This window comes from Triplophysa rosa, linkage group LG25, assembly GCF_024868665.1.
Source record: "Triplophysa rosa linkage group LG25, Trosa_1v2, whole genome shotgun sequence".
In the NCBI taxonomy this organism is placed as follows: domain Eukaryota; kingdom Metazoa; phylum Chordata; class Actinopteri; order Cypriniformes; family Nemacheilidae; genus Triplophysa; species Triplophysa rosa.
Window position 1 is genome coordinate 15,109,627 of NC_079914.1, and position 18,744 is coordinate 15,128,370.

The window sequence follows — 18,744 nt, forward strand, 5'->3', positions numbered from 1 at the left end:
CGACAGCGAGTTAGCATATGGGCCCGCTACAATACTCGACATGTAATGGACATACATTTAAAGTTACAATAATATGATTGCTACAAGGTCCGTGCACCTTCGGATAATTCATTTATTCGTTTTTGTTTTCAAAACAGAAAAACGAATAAACCGTTCATTTTTGACATATTCCACCGTATACGAGACTAATTTTTGGGTTGTTTTCCTCAATATTTCTTTAAGTGCATCAAATTAATATACAACAAAACCAAAACGAAACATCAAGTATTTTTCTCAACATAGAGCATTTTAGTCCACCGGAAGTTCAGCTGCACTGCAGCCTCTGGCGACGAGTGGTGGTAGCACAAGACCACTCTCTGAATTATACATATGTTGGTGTGTGCCACTAAATCCGTAAACAACCATACAGACACATAGGTAGACATTTCTGTGCAATGTAGAAGTATACACGCAGTTAATGAAACGGTGTTTTACGTGCAATTAATAATTATATCCTCCAGATAATACACTATCTATTTTTATACAACTTTTCATGTAAATTATATTTCATTCATTCTGCTGTATATAGCACATACCTTGTACTATAATAGTCTATTTTTATTTTTTACTTGTACATATTTACATACACGCATAGCTTTACACTCTCTATAGCTTTATCTTATGTTTATTGAATTGTATTTCTTAAATTTTTTATACCCATAGGCCCTTATTTAAGTCATCTGTGTACTGTATTCTATTGTGTTATGGTCTCTGTGTACTGTTGTTGCAGTTTCTGTGTTCTGGATGCTCCTGTCACCAAAACAAATCCCTTGTATGTGCAAACATACTTGGCAATAAAGCTCTTTCTGATTCTGATAACAGAATGTTGCCAGTTTCCGCATAAGCATGAAATTGACAAGTTAAAGCGTGAACTGGAAGTGAACAGTTAAAACACTTAAAACTGCGACTGATTCTGATAAAATAAAGAATGTGTGTGTGCGTGCGCGGGCGCATACAAGCTTGCAAAGCTGACAGCAAGGGAGGTTTAACATAGCCCCCATTTAAATTCATAGTGAGAGCAGCTCGTTTTGCACGTCTGAAACAATTTTGCACCTTTGTTTGCACTAAAAATGTGAAAGTTGTCAAATGTTAAGTTCATGAAAATGTTAAACATAAAAGACTAAACATTTCTATACAACTCTACATGTATGATAGCTGTTTACAAAAATAAGCTGAGTTAATCAAAACCTGTCCTTATCATTGCATATTACATTATAGGCTAGCTGAGTTTGGTAAAAAGTTATAACTACTAAGAGATTGTACAAATAAGCAAAGTGAGTGTCTAAAATAAAGGTTTGTTAGGAATGAGAATCACCAGAGACTGCTCTCACTCTGGTCAGGGTCTGTTTGAACTGTTTCCATCTGGCAGGCGTTACAGATCAGCCAAAACACACACTAGCCGATTTAGAGACAGTTTCTATCCCAGGACAATACATATCCTAAACAGTTATCTACAGTAAATGTTCAAATGTGACTCTGCTATCTCACTGCACTTTAAGATCTCCCTTATCTGGTCTATTACCTTGTTGCTCATTTTACAGTGATTAGTCAAAATGCTGTTTTTCCAATTTTTTGCACTTTTTTCAGAATCAGAAGAGATTTATTGCCAAGTGTGCTTTCACACACAAGGAATTTTCTTTGATGTTGGAAGCTACAGACATTCAACAGAATGACAATACAAATATAATAAGATTTACAGTGTAAAAGATTCTAAAATATGCATATATAAAATAAAAGACTATTGTACAGAAAATGTGGGATAATAACATATAAGAGACATTGTACAGGGTAGTATATAGTAGAATATACATATTAACAGATTGTATGTACACTTGTGCAAATGGATCATGTAGTAAGTAGAGGTAATGTTATATACATGTATAAATGAAATGTACATATAATAAGGCACTACAGTGCACACTATAGGAGTAGTGGAAGTGGAATATTGCTCTTAAGGAGCAGTTATCTGTAGAAGCTGCTTCTGTGTCTGGAAGTCCTGGTGTTTGGTGCTCTGAAGCGCCGGCCAGAGGGCATTTTTGTCGTATTATATTACAAATATTTATTTATGTTTTGTGTTACCGGTGCTCTAAGAATTTCGTTGTTTGCTTTGCCTGCAATGACAATAAAAGCTATTCATTCAATCATATTCAGGTATGCGAATGTAAAGGTTAACCGGTCATAGTGACCCATGATAAAAGAAGAAGTAAAGTGAAGAAATAGTTTTTATAATATACAGTCTGCTTGATCAACATGTAATGTCTCATACACACCACTCACTACATTTTATTAAGAATAAAAAAACAATAGAACCCTACCCAAAACACAATAGAAAATGTAATGGATTTATTAGTTATAATAGGAATTTAGTTTTGGTTTTAATGCATAAAAACCCAAAGGTTCATAATGGTACTTACAAGGAAACCCATTACATTTTTTGTTTGAGTTTTTGTAATAGAATGTAACGTGCAATGAAAAGTACAGGTTTTTTATTAACTCATCTTATTTTTATAAACATAGCATCATGTATGTCTTTCTACATACAGCATAAAATATAAAAGACAAAACAGTTCTACATACAAAGTGCAAACTAAGTGCAATTTTTGAACACATTCAAGTGCAAGACGCGCCTCTCTCACTATCCATTTTAACGGTGGCTATGGTAACCTCCCCCGCTGTCAGATACATCGCTGCCACGAGCATTGACGCATGCGCGTCCATATAGGTCCATTCTTTATTTCATTAACTGCGTGTATACTTCTACATTGCACAGAAATGTCTACCTATGTGTCTGTATGGTTGTTTACGGATTTAGTGGCACACACCAACATATGTATAATTCAGAGAGTGGTCTTGTGCTACCACCACTCGTCGCCAGAGGCTGCAGTGCAGCTGAACTTCCGGTGGACTAAAATGCTCTATGTTGAGAAAAATACTTGATGTTTCGTTTTGTTGTATATTAATTTGATGCACTTAAAGAAATATTGAGGAAAACAACCCAAAAATTAGTCTCGTATACGGTGGATATGTCAAAAATGAACGGTTTATTCGTTTTTCTGTTTTGAAAACAAAAACGAATAAATGAATTATCCGAAGGTACACGGACCCTACAATCAGTAACGTTAATCGACTGGCAATAATACACAACATTTACTTAAAGCATTTGAAATGTAAACGCATAACTTACGTTTTAATCAAGCACGCACACGTGCATACACCGCCCCGGCATGTCTGTAAACGAAAGCCCACCAGCATTTATAGGTGCATACCGCCACCTACTGTACAGGAGTGTGTAACATCAGGGTTTTAGATTCTTTATTAAAAACAAAATTATAAATATAAATAATAATAATAAGCTTTATATGTTTCTATTTTTCTTCTTTTCTTTCATTTCTTCCTTCACTTTTCCTTCTTTTCTTTTCTTTCCTTCTTCCTCTTTATTTCCTTTCCTTTTTAAATTATACCCTACCTATATTTTCTGATGTAATCCTGTATTTCTTAGAAAACGAAATAGAGCCTTACAACAGTCCCTCATTCCTTCCTAAAATCCCTTCCAAATTCTATCCTTGTTTTAATTCATACATCTTGTCACGTAAAACGATCCTCTCTGCATTATATTTATTGCACCACAAAATGACATGCTCTACATTTTCTGCTACATTACAACCGTCATTTTTATCAGAATCGCATTTTGTCATTAAATACAAAGTTGACTTTAATCCTGTATGTCCAAGTCTTAACCTTGCAAGAACCACGTCCTCTTTTCTACACTTCCCTTTGTGTTTTCACCGTGATTGACTCTTGTATGTTATATTAGTGTCTTCCTTTGTTATCTGTGTCCCACTTCTTCTGCCACAAATCCCTCACTGCCTATTTATTCATGATTTGGCCTCGCCTTTTCCAAATGTAACTTTCATGATTTCATTCTCATTTAATTTCAACGCTCTCTTTGCAATCTCATCTGCCTTCTCATTGCCCTTCACGCCAACATATGCGCAGGAACCCAACAAAACTGTACATCCCACTGAGCAAAAGTACGTCTTTTCAACGTCTTTGTCGAATGTTGAAAATACGCCCCCTGAGGAGCCAGAATGAAAGTTTTTCTGACATCTTCTGGACGTCCAATATTGATGTCCATAGGACGTCTATAGAAAGTTCAAATGTCAGGCAGCAGAGGTTCAAAAGACAAAAAAAATACAATCCAAGGTATTACATGATAATCCAACAGGCAACAATACTCAGAAATACAGTGTTAACACTAAACAAGACTTCGCCAACAATGAATGAAAACAAGGGGTTTAACTAGACCAGGGGTGCCCAATCCTTCTCCTGGAGATCTTCTGTCCTGCAGAGTTCAGTTCCAACCCAAACAAACCTGAGCCAGCTAATCAAGATAATCATAATTACTAGAAAAATAACAGACAGGTGTTTTTAAATAGGGTTGGAGCTGAACTGCACAGGGCAGTGGAGTTGGCAAGGCTAATGGGAAACAGGTGAACATGTTTGAGTCTAGCAAAGGATTATGGGCAATGTAGTGTGCTATGATGTGGGATGTGCCCTTTGGTGAAGCACAAGGACACTCCAGCTGACGGGTGTGACAGCGTGTGTGTACGTATATAATAATTAGTGGGTATAAATTTGCCTTTTAAAAGGTAACATAAAAACAAATCATAAACAAAAATCTATATGGCTTTTTAATATTCATTATGTGTCTCCCCTCCATTTCTTGATGGTGCATGCTTAAGATGGTCCGAAGTATGTTTTCTTATCTCCTCTGTTGCATCTTTACTCCATTTCATTACTGCAGCTGTAAGAATGAAAAGACAAAAAAGAGGGTAACAATAGCAATATAAAATAATTTATGATGCATCTTGTTCTCCAATTATTTTGTTAATACACACTTGAAACTCTATATTTTAGGTTTTATTTACCAGCAATTCTTTGTCTAAAAAATTACCAACCTCGAAACGAGATGCCAGGAAAAAAACTCTGGAGGCAGTGGCGGACAATGCAAAATCTAATAAATTAAAAAAAGAATATTAATGTTACTCACAATTGTTGACATTGCACAATATTACAGTACAGTCCTGACCAAATGTTGAGAATAATGTTAATATGAATATATCTCAAATAAATCCAAGAATGTGCCTGGCAGTTAAAAATATCTTAGGATGCAAATGATCTGTTTGCAGACAGCAAAAGGGGTTACATTTATTACATACGTTAATAAATCCGTGACAAAAACCGTTACAAAACCGTCAAATAATCGTTCACTTCTTCTACGTCTTTTATTGTTATTGAGGTTAATCAAAAGGTACTTACAAAGCCAAAGACTCTGGGTAATATGGCTAAGAGCATTTGGGGTGTGTGTAGCTGCTGTTGACACAAGCAGAAGGGAGAAAATGAAACATGTTTCAATATAAGTGAGATATTGCAAATATAGAAAGAATAATAATCATTATTGAGGCATATGAACATAGCAAATAAGGTGCAGGTTGCAAGGTTGCATTTTAAAAGAACTATCCCTTTAATGCCTTTATTAAGATATTGATGAGTCTGACTTGCTGGCAATGTAGCTTTATGTAATCTAAACCTACATACTGAGAAAGTGTTTGACCGCAAGTCAAAATATACTTACAAGGACAAAGACATTGGGTATGGCTCTGAAAAGAGCCTTTGGGGTGTATGTAGCTTCAGAGAAAAAGAAGAAACATGAATAGTAGTTAGTTTTATTGCAAAAGTCTTTGTGAATTAATATGCATTCAGTTTTCATTAACTAAACAGTATGTTTTAAGAACATGTCAAATCAGAAATGCAGGATGACTTTTAGATTCTTCACTTAAAAACATCAGATGGCAATCGACACTAAAACAAATCAGAGAAGACAATTATTTTACTTTGTTTAAATTCCCATGGTTATAGGCTCTGCTTTATAATTAGATATGTGCCCAAAAACAACAAGCAGACGTGATATATTCACAAATCAGCGTGGCCTTGTTGCTTAACGTTACTTAATATTAATCTTATCAAACCTATCATGTTAACGTTAGATACTTCATAACCACTTCCTTGACAAACACAAAATGAGTGTCATTTTAAAGCTTAGAAGCTTGACTTTACAGTGAATATAAGAAAAACAGTCCGTCAATTTTATGACCCTTTGTTTAGTTTCAACTGGCTGTTTATTACTGCGGTCAGGCCAGCCTCCACTTTGAAAATGACTGTCAAGCCAGCCCTCACGGTGGTTTTCTGTGCGCGCATATATGACAGATTGCGGTAGGAGCGCGGGAGGACAAATTTCAAAATAAAAGCGGTTTCGCACACTATCATTTGCTAGTGTTTTTCCGATGGCGAGTGATGTTGCTAGTGCAATGAGAGATTATGTTAAACGGTTGCTATGTAGTTTCTATGATGTTCTGGGTGATTTCTAGGCCGTTGATGAGGTATTTTGGTGGTTGTAAGAGTGTTGCTATGAGGTTTGTGTGGCGTTCTCTGTGTGGTTGCTAGGTCGTTGCTAAGGCATTCTGGTGGTTGGTTTTGGCCTAGTGGGGAAGTTGTGGCCTGGTGGTTAGAGAGTCAGACTCAGGCCATAACTGACCATGAAATAACTAAAAATAACTGACAAATAGATAACTTTTAATACACAATATCAGGACAGTCTGATGTGGTGTTTTTAAGTAAAAGTCCCCTGAATATCCTATATACACTGTTTTTTCCTATATGTTCAGATAGGTGTTAAAAAAAAACTACCTATTTTGTGAAAGTGATTTCACCTCATATTCATAGTATACCATCTCAGATTGTCCATCGTACAATATCAGGACAGTCTGATGTGGTGTTTTTAAATAAAAGTCCCCTGAATATCCTAAATACAGTGTTTTTTTATATGTTCAGATAGGTGTTAAAAGGAAACTACCTGTTTTGTGAAAGTGATTTCACCTCATATTCATAGTACACCATCTCAGATTGTCCATCATACAATATCAGGACAGTCTGATGTGGTGTTTTTAAATAAAAGTCCCCTGAATATCCTAAATACAGTGTTTTTTTATATGTTCAGATAGGTGTTAAAAGGAAACTACCTGTTTTGTGAAAGTGATTTCACCTCATATTCATAGTACACCATCTCAGATTGTCCATCATACAATATCAGGACAGTCTGATGTGGTGTTTTTAAATAAAAGTCCCCTGAATATCCTAAATACAGTGTTTTTTTATATGTTCAGATAGGTGTTAAAAGGAAACTACCTGTTTTGTGAAAGTGATTTCACCTCATATTCATAGTACACCATCTCAGATTGTCCATCATACAATATCAGGACAGTCTGATGTGGTGTTTTTAAATAAAAGTCCCCTGAATATCCTAAATACAGTGTTTTTTTATATGTTCAGATAGGTGTTAAAAGGAAACTACCTGTTTTGTGAAAGTGATTTCACCTCATATTCATAGTACACCATCTCAGATTGTCCATCATACAATATCAGGACAGTCTGATGTGGTGTTTTTAAATAAAAGTCCCCTGAATATCCTAAATACAGTGTTTTTTTATATGTTCAGATAGGTGTTAAAAGGAAACTACCTGTTTTGTGAAAGTGATTTCACCTCATATTCATAGTACACCATCTCAGATTGTCCATCATACAATATCAGGACAGTCTGATGTGGTGTTTTTAAATAAAAGTCCCCTGAATATCCTAAATACAGTGTTTTTTTATATGTTCAGATAGGTGTTAAAAGGAAACTACCTGTTTTGTGAAAGTGATTTCACCTCATATTCATAGTACACCATCTCAGATTGTCCATCATACAATATCAGGACAGTCTGATGTGGTGTTTTTAAATAAAAGTCCCCTGAATATCCTAAATACAGTGTTTTTTTATATGTTCAGATAGGTGTTAAAAGGAAACTACCTGTTTTGTGAAAGTGATTTCACCTCATATTCATAGTACACCATCTCAGATTGTCCATCATACAATATCAGGACAGTCTGATGTGGTGTTTTTAAATAAAAGTCCCCTGAATATCCTAAATACTGTTTTTTTTTATATGTTCAGATAGGTGTTAAAAGGAAACTACCTGTTTTGTGAAAGTGATTTCACCTCATATTCATAGTACACCATCTCAGATTGTCCATCATACAATATCAGGACAGTCTGATGTGGTGTTTTTAAATAAAAGTCCCCTGAATATCCTAAATACAGTGTTTTTTTATATGTTCAGATAGGTGTTAAAAGGAAACTACCTGTTTTGTGAAAGTGATTTCACCTCATATTCATAGTACACCATCTCAGATTGTCCATCATACAATATCAGGACAGTCTGATGTGGTGTTTTTAAATAAAAGTCCCCTGAATATCCTAAATACAGTGTTTTTTTATATGTTCAGATAGGTGTTAAAAGGAAACTACCTGTTTTGTGAAAGTGATTTCACCTCATATTCATAGTACACCATCTCAGATTGTCCATCATACAATATCAGGACAGTCTGATGTGGTGTTTTTAAGTAAAAGTCCCCTGAATATCCTATATACACTGTTTTTTTCTATATGTTCAGATAGGTGTTAAAAGGAAACTACCTGTTTTGTGAAAGTGATTTCACCTCATATTCATAGTACACCATCTCAGATTGTCCATCATACAATATCAGGACAGTCTGATGTGGTGTTTTTAAGTAAAAGTCCCCTGAATATCCTATATACACTGTTTTTTTTCTATATGTTCAGATAGGTGTTAAAAGGAAACTACCTGTTTGTGAAAGTAATTTCACCTCAGAATCATAGTATACCATCTCATATTGTCCATCATACAATATCAGGACAGTCTGATGTGGTGTTTTTAAGTAAAAGTCCCCCGAATATCCTATGTACACTGTTTTTTTCTATATGTTCAGATAGGTGTTAAAAGGAAACTACCTGTTTTGTGAAAGTAATTTCACCTCAGAATCATAGTATACCATCTCATATTGTCCATCATACAATATCAGGACTGTCTGATGTGGTGTTTTTAAGTAAAAGTCCCCTGAATATCCTATAGACACTGTTTTTTTCTATATGTTCAGATAGGTGTTAAAAGGAAACTACCTGTTTTGTGAAAGTGATTTCACCTCATATCCATAGTACACCATCTCAGATTGTCCATCATACAATATCAGGACAGTCTGATGTGGTGTTTTTAAGTAAAAGTCCTGGACAATATGAGATGGTGTACTATGAATATGACGTGAAATCATTTTCACAAAACATGTAGTTTCCTTTTAACACCTATCTGAACATATATATATAAAAACAGTGTATATAGGATATTCAGGTGACTTTTACTTAAAAACACCAAATCAGACTGTCCTGATATTGTATTATGGACAATCTGAGATGGTGTACTATGAATATGAGGTGAAATCACTTTCACAAAACAGGTAGTTTCCCTTTAACAGCTATCTGAACATATAGAAAAAAACACTGTATTTAGGATATTCAGGGGACTTTTACTTAAAAACACCACATCAGACTGTCCTGATATTGTATGATGGACAATATGAGATGGTGTACTATGAATATGACGTGAAATCATTTTCACAAAACAGGTAGTTTCCTTTTATCAGCTATCTGAACATATAAAAAAACACTGTATTTAGGATCTTCAGGGGACTTTTATTTAAAAACACCACATCAGACTGTCCTGATTTTGTATGATGGACAATATGAGATGGTGTACTATGATTCTGAGGTGAAATCACTTTCACAAAACATGTAGTTTCCTTTTAACACCTATCTGAACATATATACACTCTTTTTTTCTATAGGATATTCAGGGGACTTTTACTTAAAAACACCACATCAGACTGTCATCATATTGTATGATGGACAATATGAGATGGTGTACTATGAATATGATGTGAAATATCATATTCATATCATATTCGTACTATGACAGTCATAGTACAAATATCATATTCGTACTATGACAGTCATGATTTGTGAAAATCATTTTCACAAAACAGGTAGTTTCGTTTTATCAGCTATCTGAACATATAGAAAAAAACAGCTTATATGGGACATTTGGGGGGGTATTTAAAACATCACATCAGACAGTCCTGATATTGTGTATTAAAAGTTATCTATTTGTCAGTTCTTTTTAGTTATTTCATGGTCAGCCATAACCGAAATGTGACCTCTGCATTCAACCTATCGTGTGAGTCATGAACACACACACCCGGAGCAGAGGACAGCCATGACTTTTTGGTTACGAGTCTGACTCTCTAACCACCAGGCCACAACTTCCCCACTAGGCCAAAACCAACCACCAGAATGCCTTAGCAACGACCTAGCCACCACACAGAGAACGCCACACAAACTGCATAGCAACACTCTTACAACCACCAAAATACCTCATCAACGGCCTAGAAATCACCCAGAACATCATAGAAACTGCATAGCAACCCTTTAACATAGTCTCTCATTGCACTAGCAACATCATTTGCAACCGGGAAAACACTAGCAAATGATAGTCTGCGAAACCGCTTTTATTTTGAAATTTGTCTTCCCGCGCTCCTACCGCAATCTGTCATATATGCGCGCACAGAAAACCACCGTGAGGGCTGGCTTGTATGGGATTCCTTTTGTGCCAATAAGAATGAACGCAAACTTTTAAAAAACGAACAAAAATATACAATGAGAAAGAAAAAAAACACTTTGATAATGAAAACAATAAACTCAGTTGCAAGAATGTGACATGATTTCTTAACAATTTTCTAAGTTTCGTTTTTGCAAATAATAGTTTTGAATTCGCCGCTAGATTTTTCATTTGCGCTTTCCGAGTTTTCGTTTACGCTTCTCAATTTTTCTTTCGCCTTTCTGGCACAAATCTCATGTGTAGGCAGGACTTATGGCCGCTTTACGCTGATTGGCTAGTGAGTTTTTGATTGATCGCTCCCTGACAAGGAAGTCGATACTGAAGACAGTACAGTGCAACGAATCTTAGAGAACGATCTGCATGCTGTTATCTTTATTGTTTGTACTTAAAACTACTTTCTTATTTAGTTAGTATATTAGTAATTGGTATTTGAAGTTAGTAAATCATGCGCGGTGTGGATCCAAGCGTCCTCCTCACCCTCAGGTAAATGAATGTAATTCAGATAATAAAGAAAATCGCTAAAAGTTGTATTCCTGTACAGTAGCAATTCTGTCTTTACTTAGCTCGTTCATTGTGTGCTTTATACTTTCTGTCAGGTATTATTTTATGGACTGTAAGATTATTTTCTTAAAAAGGAACGAACAACTTGCATTATAACATCCAATAAAGACATGTTACAGATTATTGGGTTGTGAGAAATTAACGTGCTAAATGAAAACATTGCTGCATAGTTACTGTACAGAGAAAAACTTTTAGCGATTTTATTATCTCGGTTACATAAATGTACCTGAGGGTGACTTGTGTCCAGCTGAGGAGGAGGATGACGATGACGCTCTTGCAAACAGTCTCCTTTTAAAGAATTAAGTCCACTTATAAGTCAAGTACTGTATCATTCTTTTTAAACTCATGGTGAATGTACAGTATTATACCCCTTTCTTTACATTCACAGAAAGTACACCTCATAAAACACTACCAATACATTCAAATGACATTTATGTTTTTTAAACGCTACAACAAAACAAATTCATAAGGTGACACAATTAGAGGCCTTTAGAATGTTTTATTCATTTAGTCTGCCTCTTGCAAACAACAATTTCATTATGTATTTACACACCTACATAAAACAGGTTAAAGAAAAGCAGAAGAGATACATTTAAAGATAGAAACAATACATAAAATGCCACCACAATTATAATGTATAAATTAGAAATATGAACTGGAAGCATAACACTTTATTGTATATCTCCTCAAAACTCACTAGGCATCTCGTTTTCCTGATATCATTGTAATTATAAATTATAGACTGCTGTCTTGACGGCCTCTAAACCCACGTAAAGTTGCATGTGAATATGGCTAAGGTTATCTATCCTGTATTTACAGATAATTCTAATCCCGTGCGAATAGGGTTTAAGTTATAGTGACTGCAATTTTTTTATTTTTGCAGTCTTATTTCTTTTTCTTGACATTTTGCTAAACTGAGGAAAAAAACTAATGAATGTGCTCTCTGTACTAAAACTGCACACTTCCTTATCTTCATGATTTTTTTTCTCCACTCATGAAGATCTGTGAGCATGTCTTGCAGTATACCTTTTTTTCTCACTGGACTTAAAGCAGTGTGAATCATCTAATATGTTCTCACGAGACGTTGTGAAAAGAATGTTGTGAACTAATATACATACAGTAACAGTACACATACCTCCCCATAGCTATTTGCAGTACATATGCAGAAGTTTGTCCCTTTACGACTTACAAATCCCTACACTTCCATCAAAATGATCATTTTCATCATCTGTGAAGTGTGATTCACTTTTTCTTGCTGCTACTGCCCTGAGATCTTGAATTACTGAAGTCCTTGTTTCTCTCCAATGGTCTGTGAGAAAATTATGTATTTGCACACACATCCATATTGGAACATTTTGCAATCGCATTTATTCATCACCAAGTCAACTCTGCGAGATTATGTGCTTGTATTGGGTGAAACAAAACACTCAATTTTCACACATCTCCACTAATGGAGTGGCATTAGTGGTCCCTTCAGTGTTTGTTCTTTTGATTTGTCCAGCTTCTGTCAGGTAATCCAGGTAACTGAACAATGCAGTGAAAGATAAGTTATGAAATGGTCAACAGTTGTAAAAATGAAATGACTTAAAAAAAAAAAAAGCAAATCCCCATAGACATTTGTAGATTTTATAGGGTATAAACTAATGTTATTTGCATTTGGATTATTACACATATACCGCATCATCTGCACTCCAGTACTATGTACTGAATACTGCAATAACTCATCTACTGCACTGTTTACTTTAACTTAATAGCTGCTGTCCATAATTTATGCACACTTTATATTCATTGCACTACTGTTCTGCATAGTCTAATTTATATTGTACATATCCATCAGTAAATTTCTGTTTTCAGTAAATAGCCATCTGTATATAATGGTCATAGTACATTCCCACTTGTAAATTCTTCATAATTTTGCTTTATCCTGTATTTATGTATTTATGCACAACTGTATATCCTGCACTTGCTTATTGCACTTCTGGTTAGACCTAAACTACATTTCGTTGCCTTGTACATGTGTAATGACAATAAAGTTGAATCATCATCTAATGGAAATTAGCATTGAAAAAACTATACTATATAGAACCGTGGGGGTGGAATGATATCTGTAATTGTTTATTACAATTTTGAAAACATACGTAACACAATTGTGAAGAATTGGGAGGAAGAACCCAGATGCAGGCAGCACTGAAGGGGTTAACACAGATTTATTTAAATACAAAGAAACAAAAACACAAAACAAAAACCCACGATGGGGTAACTCAAGAGAACAGCAAACAACTCAAACACGACTGAACATAGACTGACTAAAACTGGACTAAACTGGGAAACACTTGACATAAACTATAACTAAACACTACTAAGACTTACTTGACAATACACAGGCTAGGATGACAAGCGGACAAAGCAAGGGCATAAGCACAAAGGTACAAGTACAACGAACGAACACAGGACAGCAAACAGGAGGGCATTTTAAAGGGAGACAAACAAAGGATAATTAACAAGGGACAGGTGTGGGTAATGGGACACAGCAGGAAAGCTATACAGGGAATGAGAGGGGCGGGGCCAAAGACGAGACATGAGAAAGCACATGGCATGCCAATAGTAAACAATGCCATGGCTTTCTCACATTAAACACAAGGGATCTGTCACGATCCTGCCACTAGACTGGAAAATCATGAACGAGGCGGCAGGACCATGACAACAATATACTTACATTTACCTGTAATATTTTTGTACATCAACATACACCAAGCGAAGAAGCTGGTCAATCCCAGGAACCTTGGAGTCATATTTGATGAACAGCTGTCTGTAGCAGTTTTAGCTGCATGTTAAAATAATGATTAGCTAAGCTCACCAAATATGGTTCTCCACCAGATCTATCAAGATCACATCCATGAAATGAGTTATTTAAAACATCAATTTCAGTCAAGGAATTAGTTTAGCTCAAAGGAAAATACGTATAATAATCGTTATTAAATATACATATTTTACAGTCTCTGATTAGTAATATAAAGCATAACAATACTTGTATGCATTCGTCCAGCGAAGGCATCAATGATATTATATACTTTACATTATCTCATGGCCATAAGTAACGTGACTTTACCAAACAGGATTTAGAGCAAAGGTAGTGTAAATCAAACACAGTTTAAGTGACCAGGTATATGAGCCGAACACAGAAAACCCCTCACAGGTGAATATATATGGTTGTTTATTAAACTATACTCTACATGGTAAAAATAATGACGATCGCATAAACACAAACAATACATGAAACACAAACACGCTAGGGAGCACGGAGAGAGAAAGAGTGAGAAGAGAGAGAGAGCATGGCAGCAATTTCTGAACGCCAATAAAAATCATCTTTAACAAAGAGGTACAAACTTAACGCAGCTATTCTATATATAGAATCGGATACTTGCGAGCTCTGTGCTGGACCAATATCCGTATGCGCATGTAGAGATGGAATTGTTCAAAAGGTTTCAGAATGCAGACCAGCTGGAAAGTTCCAGGCCTAGTGACCAGCCGCGTGGCTCATCAAGATGTGCGAGGCAGCAGAAGTCCATTGTTCCTTCTTTACCCCCAGTGGGGCAAAAGGCAGTCTCCGAAGAGATGCCACGAACCAGTTTCTGATGAGGGCAGGTATAGAGCAAAAGGCCAAGTTTCATTTTCAGAGCAGGCTCGATATTTAACTTCATGAGAGGGCATGCCCACCTGAGTTTGAATCGACCAATCAGAGTTGAACAGAGAAGAGGTTCTTTGTCCACTCAACAGCTAATTTGCATCTTTATGACCTCCTAGCAACTTTACAAAATACCAGTCCAAATTATAACATAATGAATAGAAAATGTTCTACGGTCACACAATATATATATAAACAAGGAGGAATTGTAAAGACAAACATTTAGATATCAAATATGCTAAGGTTTGAATTGCATCAAGTCATGATTCATTTCGGATGTACAAATACAAACAAAGCCTGAATTAAACTTGCCCATTTAACAATTACAGATTATTTAAAATGGCAAGAGCGACAACATATAACCTATATATTTAGATATATTTATAGAAAAGGACAGTTTAATCACACAAGTTCCTATTTGTCAGAGAAGTTTCTCTGGATAGCCTCAGATGTTAAGTTCCAGGTGAGACAAAAGAGAGAGACTTCTCACTTATGCTTTGAAGCTTAGGAGTCGTAAATATCCCACGGAGAAACAAAGGGGGTTATCAACACTTTTGGTGAGAGCACCAACCTAAATCCAGGGCGCCCTGGAGTAGGGTTGTGCCGATAAACGATATCATATCGAATCGCGATAGAATGTATTTCAAAAACGATGATAAGCTATTGGCATTTTGACTCGATATGGATTAATCTTACAGTCTAACAGACAGCAGAAATAAACGCAACAACAGTCAGTCAGCGTGCAGCTTTTATCATGCGCGTCAAAGTACAAAGTCCATTTCAAACTGCACTTGGCAAAGAAAACTCGACATGAGGAGGAAAACATTACTGGAAGCGGAAACATAGGTGAAACTAACCTCGAGTTGTCATCACGCGGTTTATCAAGTGTCTTATTTTTTTCGCAATCGCCAGTTAAACAAAACAAACTTGAGGCGCAATTGCAAGCGAGTTACTTTCGAAACTCAAGCACAAACGTTTTTATATCCATCATTAACATATCTGCTAACATGAGCTGGTGCATATGAAACAAACCAGCACTGCCATGTACAGATTAGAGATGTAATGAAGTGAGTTTGTGTGCACATTAAAATATTGAACCTTGTATGTAAGATGCTTGCATGATTAAAGAAATGTACTACAGTTTATGTGAGATAAGTCTTTAAGGTTCACTGAATACATTGAATGAATCCCACTACTCGAGCAACACATTATTGCAGCGTTATGTATGTGCGCACTGCGCAGGTGCTGAGCCAATAGCGTTCGAATGTACCAGTAACGGAGCCCTTTCATTGGTTGAATGTACTGAATGAACACTCCCCTTTTCACAATGACGTCACTTAACTTCCGCCTTTTTGCAAAGCAGTGCATCATAACATCCGTCTTGCAACAAACAAGAAGAAGAAGAACTTCCGTTTTGCCGTCGCGCTGGAATTTAACAACAGTGAGAAAAAAAGCTGACAGAACACGTATTCAAGTACTTATCCTAGCACCTTCGCTAACACAAAAAGAAAACAAAACACTTACCTTCATAATCAAACAGGTACTGTTCAACGAAGAATTTGTATCCTTTCTCTAGCTTTGATCTTGTCGTTAGCGAAAATTTGTCTGCAAGACGTTGTACATCATACGTATTTGTGGCAGATGTGCAAGCCACTTGGTAAACTCCATTCTGAGGCGCTAGTGGAAGTAACTTCTTCTTCTTGAGTTTTACTGGCGGTTGGAAAATCAGCTTATAGGTGCATTACCGCCACCTTATGAACTGGAGTGCTAGCGGAAGTAATGATACACTGCTTCGCGGCAGAACGGAAGATGCGTGACGTCATGTGAAAAGGGCGTATTGAGTCAAAATGAGACTGAATGAACTGGTACATGTTGTTTATGGCCTAATATCCTCTGTGTTGCAACAGTGCATTAATTTAATTGAATTTTAACTGGTTAAAGGTTAACTTTTGTTAATAAACTGTATTTAAAATAGATTCTTTTAAATACAGTTTTTTAATTAAATATATATCGAAATAAATATCGTTATCGATCAATATAGAAAAAAACTATCGAGTTTACTTTTTTGCCATATCGCCCAGCCCTACCCTGGAGCTAAGTCTGACTCCGTCCTGGTTTCTTGATATCAACATCAAAAGAGAGTGGAGGGGGTTAATGGCTCTTCTTTTAATGATTCCGACCATTTGGCTTATGCTGAAGTCTACATGTCCTTCAATGATCACATTGCAAAGACAACGCGGTCATGTCGATATGCCTTATTCAACATTAGAAAGGTTAGACCCTATCTCACTGAGCATGCGGCACAACTCCTTGTCCAGACCCTGGTAATCTTAGGTTGGACTACTGCAATGCTCTCCTTGCTGGTCTTCCTGCAAAGGCTATCAAACCACTCCAGCTGGTTCAGAACGCAGCAGCACGCCTCGTCTTCCAACAGCCCAAAAGGCTCATGTGACTCCCCTTTTCATCTCTCTCCACTGGCTACCGGTTAAAGCCCGTATCAGATTCAAGTCACTAATACTTGCCTACAGGACTATCACTGGATCTGCACCGGCATACTTTCACAACATCCTACACCCCATCAAGAACCCTGCGTTCAGAAAACGAGCAGCGTCTTGTATTGCCTTCTCAAAAGGGCAGTAAATCGCTTTCCCGCTCATTCTCAACTCAACTTTATTTATATAGCGCTTTTTACAATGTTCATTTTTACAAAGCAGCTTTACATAAGACATATTGACTATAAGCAAAACAATATTGTACCTGCAAAAACAAGAAAAAGTTGAAAACACAGAAGACAGACATACCCAGTGTGACGAGCGGGCCAGTGGCAAGTCAGCGTCGCCAAGGCAATGGCGCAATCAAGCCACCACACCTGCGGATCGTCAACACCTGGTCCCCATCAAGCTCACCCTTTATAAACGGAGGCAGAAGAGGAAACTGGCACAACTCACCACTCCCGGAAACTTCACTTCTTCCACTCCCCAGGCACGAGCACCCCACGATCCCAAGTGGAACCGGACGAGCTAACTTCCCCACGGCTCTACCCACCAGGACTCACGTGCTTTGTGCCTTAATAAATCACCCTCCGGGGCTAAACTTTGGAAGTACTGTGTCTGTCTCGTTGTCTGCCCACCACACCACATACAAAACACTCCACACACACAATATGCACACGTACTAACACACACAGACATAGACACACACACACGGACGCGCACACACACACACACACACACACACACACACACACACGTACACACACGTACACACACGTACACAGACAAGTACGCACACACACACAGACACGCACGCACACACACACGCTCAGTGAGAGCACACATTTAAGATAAAGGAGAGAGAAGCACAGGTCAAATATAACAGACTATAAATTCCTATATGCAATATTAATTAAGTAAAACTTTAAAATTCTAAAGCAGCCCCCTGGCCAGGCAAATAGTGCAAAAAACAGTATGAAAACGGTGGCGAGGAACCCAAAACTCTAATCGAGAAAAAGAACCTCAGGAGAACCCAGGCCCAACCAGGGGATTCCAGTTCCCTCTGGCCAAAAGCAGCTGCCTCTGCACAAGCTCCAGAGAGCTTGCACAACAAGGCTAAATAAAATAAATAAACGTACTAATAAGGTAAATTATAGTTTAAGATTATCATTAATAATCTAATAGCATTTGAAATTTTGTGGTGAAGACGTGTCAGGTGACCGTGTCCTTCTTTATCTAGCTCTACCATCTCAGCTCTTGTCAGGTCGCCGCTTCCCATTCTCTGCTCTACCATCAGGTCAGGCTATGAAGACGTGTCAGGTGACTGTGTCCTTCTTTA

At 36.8% G+C, this 18,744-nt stretch overlaps 1 protein-coding gene across 1 annotated transcript in view; it reads right to left on the minus strand.

The window, feature by feature from the left end:
* The window catches only part of LOC130548468 (uncharacterized), a 59,369-nt gene that overhangs the window by 5,794 nt on the left and 34,831 nt on the right, over positions 1-18,744 (minus strand). The window contains exons 2-5 of the mRNA XM_057325257.1: positions 5,675-5,727; positions 5,359-5,412; positions 4,998-5,053; positions 3,224-4,843 (exon numbers count right to left, since the gene is read on the minus strand). The gene's annotated coding sequence lies outside the window, so the exon portion shown is untranslated. The remainder of the gene's footprint in view (positions 1-3,223; positions 4,844-4,997; positions 5,054-5,358; positions 5,413-5,674; positions 5,728-18,744) is intronic.